We start from the raw sequence: 6,807 nt of genomic DNA, 5'->3' as shown, positions 1-6,807 counted from the left end.
CGGGTGCCGTCCAACCTTTCACATACCATGGAGGAGTGTCTATTTTTTTTGTAAAATTATGAAGGTTAATTAATTGGGGCTGGGAACCCCATAGCCAGCTCTTTTTGCAAAATTATTGGTAAGCGGATGAAGCCACTAGTCCATTGGTGAAAGTTGCCCAACAAGATTGAAAGATAAACACCACATACTTCCTCATGAGCTATAAACATTGACACAAATAAGAGGTAGTAAATTTTGAATTGTTTAAAGATAGCACTCAAGCAATTTACTTTGGAATGGCAGAGAAAATACAATGTAGTAGGTAGGTATGGTGGACACAAATGGCATAGTTATTGGCTCAAGGATTTGGATGCACGAGAAGTATTCCCTCTCAGTACAAGGCTTAGGCTAGCAAGGCTATTTGAAGCAAACACAAGTATGAACCGGTACAGCAAAACTCACATAAGAACATATTGCAAGCATTATAAGACTCTACACCGTCCTCCTTGTTGCTCAAACCCTTACCAGAAAATATCTAGACTTTAGAGAGACCAATCATGCAAACCAAATTTTAGCAAGCTCTATGTATTTCTTCACTAATAGGTGCAAAGTATATGATGCAAGAGCTTAAACATGAGCACAACAATTGCCAAGTATCAAATTATTCAAGACATTATACCAATTACCACATGTAGCATTTTCTGTTTCCAACCATATAACAATTAACGAAGCAGTTTCAACCTTCGCCATGAACATTAAGAATAAGGCTAAGGACATATGTGTTCATATGCAACAGCGGAGCATGTCTCTCTCCCACACAATGAATGCTAGGATCCAATTTTATTCAAACAAACAAAAAACAAGAACATAAAGACGCTCCAAGTAAAGCACATAAGATGTGACGGAATAAAAATATAGTTTCACTAGAGGAACCTGATAATTTGTCGATGAAGAAGGGATGCCCGGGCATCCCCAAGATTAGATGCTTGAGTCTTCTTGAAATATGCAGGGATGAACCATGGGGGCATCCCCAAGCTTAGAGCTTTCACTCTCCTTGATCATATTGTATCATCCTCCTCTCTTGATCCTTCAAAACTTCCTCCACACCAAACTAAAAACAAACTCATTAGAGGGTTAGTGCATAATCAAAAATTCACATGTTCAGAGGTGACATAATCATTCTTAACACTTCTGGTCATTGCACAAAGCTACTAAAAGTTAATGGAATAAAGAAATCCATCAAACATAGCAAAACAGGCAATGCGAAATAAAAGGCAGAATCTGTCAAAATAGAACAGTCCGTAAAGACGAATTTTTTTAGGTGCACGATACTTGCTCAGATGAAAATGCTCAAATTTAATGAAAGTTGCGTACATATCTGAGGATTACTCACGTAAATTGGCAGATTTTTCTGAGTTACCTACAGAGAACACTGCTCAAATTCGTGACAGCAATAAATCTGTTTCTGCGCAGTAATTCAAATCTAGTATGAACCTTACTATCAAAGACTTTACTTGGCACAACAATGCGATAAAATAAAGATAAGGAGAGGTTGCTACAGTAGTAACAACTTCCAAGACTCAAATATAAAACAAAAGTGCAGAAGTAAAATCATGAGTTGTCTCCCATAAGCACTTTTCTTTAACGCCTTTCAGCTAGGCGCAGAAACTGTGAATCAAGTAACATCAAGAGATGAAGCATCAACATCATAATTTGTTCTAATGATAGAATCAAAAGGTAACTTCATTCTCTTTCTAGGGAAGTGTTCCATACCTTTCTTGAGAGGAAATTAATATTTAATATTACCTTCCTTCATATCAATAATAGTACCAACAGTTCGAAGAAAAGGTCTTCCCAATATAATGGGACAAGATGCATTGCATTCAATATCCAAGACAACAAAATCAACGGGGACAAGGTTATTTTTAACCGTAATGCGAACATTATCAATCCTCCCCAAAGGTTTCCTTGTAGAATTATCAGCAAGATTAACATCCAAATAACAATTTTTCAATGGTGGCAAGTAAAGCATATCATAGATTTTTCTAGGCATAACGGAAATACTTGCACCAAGATCACATAAAGCATTACAATCCAAATCATTGACCTTCATCTTAATTATGGGCTCCCAACCATCCTCTAACTTCCTAGGAATAGAAGTTTCACGATTTAGTTTCTCTTCTCTAGCTTTAATGAGAGCATTTGTAATATGTTTTGTAAAGGCCAAATTTATAGCACTCGCATTAGGACTTCTAGCAAGTTTTTGTAAGAACTTTATAACTTCAGAGATGTGACAATCATCAAAATATAAAACATTATGATCTAAAGCAATGGGATCATTGTCCCAAATATGTTGAAAAATTTCAGCAGTTTTATCACAGGCAGTTCAGCAGTTTTAGCAGTTTCAGGCAGTTTTCAAGCTTTGCATTAGGAGTAGAAACATTGCCAACACCAATTATTTTACCATTGATAGTAGGAGGTGTAGCAACATGTGAAGCATTAGCATTACTAGTGGTGGTAATAGTCCAAACTTTAGCTACATTATCTTTAGCATCTTCTTCTTTTTCCCACCTAGCACGCAATTCGGCCATCAATCTAATATTTTCATTAATTCGAACTTGGATGGCGTTTGCTGTAGCAAATGACTTAATATCTTTATTTTCATTAGGCATAACTTTCGATTTCAAAATATCAACATCAGCAGCAAGACTATCAACTTTAGAAGCAAGAATATCAATTTTACCAAGCTTTTCTTCAACAGATTTGTTAAAAGCGGTTTGTGTACTAATAAATTCTTTAAGCATGACTTCAAGACCAGAGGGTACATTCCTATTATTACCATAAGAATTACCATAACCATTACCATTATTAGAAGGATATGGCCCATAGTTGTTACTAGAATTGTTCCGATAAGCATTGTTGTTGAAATTATTATTTTTAATGAAGTTCACATCAACATGTTATTCTTGGGCAACCAATGAAGCTAAAGTAACATTATTAGGATCAACATTTGTCCTACCATTCACAAGCATAGACATAATAGCATCAATCTTATCACTCAAGGAGGAGGTTTCTTCAACAGAATTTACCTTCTTACCTTGTGGAGCTCTTTCTGTGTGCCATTCAGAGTAATTAATCATCATATTATCAAGAAGCTTTGTTGCGGCGCCTTGAGTGATGGACATAAAAGTACCTCCATCAGCTGAATCCAATAGGTTCCGCGAAGAAAAATTCAGTCCTGCATAAAAGGTTTGGATGATCATCCAAGTAGTCAGTCCATGGGTTGGGCAATTTTTAACCAAAGATTTCATTCTTTCCCATGCTTGGGCAACATGCTCATTATCCAATTGCTTAAAATTCATTATGCTACTTCTCAAAGATATAATTTTAGCAGGAGGATAATATCTACCAATGAAAGCATCCTTACATTTAGTCCATGAATCAATACTATTCTTAGGCAAAGATAGCAACCAATCTTTAGCTCTTCCTCTTAATGAGAAAGGAAACAATTTTAATTTTATAATGTCACCATATACATCCTTATATTTTTGCATTTCACATAGTTCAACAAAATTATTAAGATGGGCAGCAGCATCATCAGAACTAACACCAGAAAATTGCTCTCTCATGACAAGATTCAGTAAAGCAGGTTTAATTTCAAAGAATTCTGCTGTAGTAGGAGGTGGAGCAATAGGTGTGCATAAGAAATCATTATTATTTGTGCTAGTGAAGTCACACAACTTAGTATTTTCAGGAGTACCCATTTTAGCAATAGTAAATAAAGCAAACTAGATAAAGTAAATGCAAGTAACTAATTTTTTTTGTGTTTTTAATATAGGGAACGTAAACAAGATAGTAAATAAAGTAAAGCAAGTAACTAATTTTTTTGTATTTTGATATAATCCAGCAAACAAAGAAGTAAATAAAAATAAAGCAAGACAAAAATAAAGTAAAGAGATTGGAAGTGGAGACTCCCCTTGCAGCGTTTCTTGATCTCCCCAGCAACGGCGCCAGAAAAAGCGCTGCTTGTGACGGTAAAGCACACGTCCGTTGGGAACCCCAAGAGGAAGGTGTGATGCGTACAGCGGCGAGTTTTCCCTCAGAAAGAAACCAAGGTTATCGAACCAGTAGGAGTCAAGAAGCACGTGAAGGTCGTTGGTGGCAGAGTGTAGTGCGGCGCAACACCAGGGATTCCGGCGCCAACGTGGAACCTGCACAACACAATCAAAGTACTTTGCCCCAACGTAACAGTGAGGTTGTCAATCTCACCGGCTTGCTATAACAAAGGATTAGATGTATAGTGTGGATGATGATGTTTGCAGAGAACAGTAAGAACGATGTTTGCAGTAGATTGTATTCGATGTAAAAGAATGGACCGGGGTCCACAGTTCACTAGTGGTGTCTCTCCGATAAGAAATAGCATGTTGGGTGAACAAATTACAGTTGGGCAATTTACAAATAAAGATGGCATGACAATGCACATACATATTATGATGAGTAGTGTGATATTTAATTGGGCATTACGACAAAGTACATAGACCGCTATCCAGCATGCATCTATGCCTAAAAAGTCCACCTTCAGGTTAGCGTCCGCACCCCTTCCAATATTAAGTTGCAAACAACAGACAATTGCATTAAGTATGGTGCGTAATGTAATCAACACAAATATCCTTAGACATAGCATTGATGTTTTATCCCTAGTGGCAACAGCACATCCACTTAGAACTTTCTGTCACTGTCCCAGATTTAATGGAGGCATGAACCCACTATCGAGCATAAGTACTCCCTCTTGGAGTTACAAGTAACGACTTGGCCAGAGCCTCTACTAGCAACGGAGAGCATGCAAGATCATAAACAACACATAGATGATAGATTGATAATCAACATAACATAGTATTCCATATTCATCGGATCTCAGCAAACGCAACATGTAGCATTACAGATAGATGATCTTGATCATGTTAGGCAGCTCACAAGATCCAACAATGATAGCACAATGAGGAGAAGACAACCATCTAGCTACTACTGGACCCATAGTCCAGGGGTGAACTACTCACACATCACTCCGGAGGCGATCATGGCGATGAAGAGTCCTCCGGGAGATGATTCCCCTCTCCGGCAGGGTGCCGGAGGCGATCTCCTGAATCCCCCGAGATGGGATTGGCGGCGGCGTCTCTGGAAGGTTTTCCGTATCGTGGCTCTCGGTACTGGGGTTATCTCGACGAAGGTTATGTGTAGGCGGAAGGGTAGGTCAGGGGGCGTCACGAGGGGCCCACACGATAAGGCTGCGCGGCCAGGGGGTGGGCCGCGCCGCCCTGTTGTGTGGCCGCCTCGTCGCCCCACTTCGTTTCCCTTTCAGACTTCTGGAAGCTTCGTGGAAAAATAAGACCATGGGCGTTGATTTCGTCCAATTCCGAGAATATTTCCTTACTAGGATTTCTGAAACCAAAAACAGCAGAAAACAGCAACTGGCTCTTCGGCATCTTGTTAATAGGTTAGTGTCGGAAAATGCATAAATATGACATAAAGTATGTATAAAACATGTGAGTATCATCATTAAAGTAGCATGGAACATAAGAAATTATCGATACGTTGGAGACGTATCACACGCGTCTATTGGGAACCCCAAGAGGAAGGTGTGATGCGTACAGCGGCGAGTTTTCCCTCAGTAAGAAACCAAGGTTATCGAATCCAGTAGGAGTCAAGAAGCACGTTGAAGGTTGTTGGTGGCGGAGTGTAGTGCGGCGCAACACCAGGGATTCCGGCGCCAACGTTGAACCTGCACAACACAATCCAAGTACTTTGCCCCAACTTAACAGTGAGGTTGTCAATGTCACCGGCTTGCTGTAACAAAGGATTAGATGTATAGTGTGGAAGATGATGTTTGCAAAGAACAGTAAGAACAAGTATTGCAGTAGATTGTATTCGATGTAAAAAATGGACTGTGGTCCACAGTTCACTAGTGGTGTCTCTCCAATAAGATAAAGCATGTTGGGTGAACAAAATACAGTTGGGCAATTGACAAATAAGGAGGGCATGACAATGCACATACATATCATGATGAGTAGTGTGAAATTCAATTGGGCATTACGACAAAGTACATAGACCGCTATCCAGCATGCATCTATGCCTAAAAAGTCCACCTTCAGGTTAGCATCCGCACCCCTTCCAGTATTAAGTTGCAAACAACAGATAATTGCATTAAGTATGGTGCGTAATGTAATGAACACAAATATCATTAGACAAAGCATTGATGTTTTATCCCTAGTGGCAACAGCACATCCACAACCTTAGGGGTTGCTGTCACTCCCCCAGATTTAATGGAGACATGAACCCACTATCGAGCATAAATACTCCCTCTTGGAGTTAGAAGTATCAACTTGGCCAGAGCCTCTACTAGCAACGGAGAGCATGCAAGATCATAAACAACACATATATGATAGATTGATAATCAATATAACATAGTATTCCATATTCATCGGACCCCAACAAACGCAACATGTAGCATTACAAATAGATGATCTTCATCATGTTAGGCAGCTCACAAGATCCAACAATGATAGAACAATGAGGAGAAGACGACCATCTAGCTACTGCTATGGACCCATAGTCCAGGGGTGAACTAGTCACACATCAATCCGGGGGCGATCATGGCGATGAAGAGTCCTCCGGGAGATGATTCCCCTCTCCGGCAGGGTGCCGGAGGCGATCTCCTGAATCCCCCGAGATGGGATCGGCGGCGGCGGCGTCTCTGGAAGGTTTTCCGTATCGTGGCTCTCGGTACTGGGGTATTCGCGACGAAGGCTTCTTATAGGCGGAAGGGTAGGT

The sequence above is a fragment of the Lolium perenne genome, chromosome 7 (assembly GCF_019359855.2).
Source record: "Lolium perenne isolate Kyuss_39 chromosome 7, Kyuss_2.0, whole genome shotgun sequence".
NCBI classification, from domain to species: domain Eukaryota; kingdom Viridiplantae; phylum Streptophyta; class Magnoliopsida; order Poales; family Poaceae; genus Lolium; species Lolium perenne.
The sequence above is the reverse complement of the archived record's forward strand: the minus strand, read 5'-3'. Positions refer to the sequence as shown.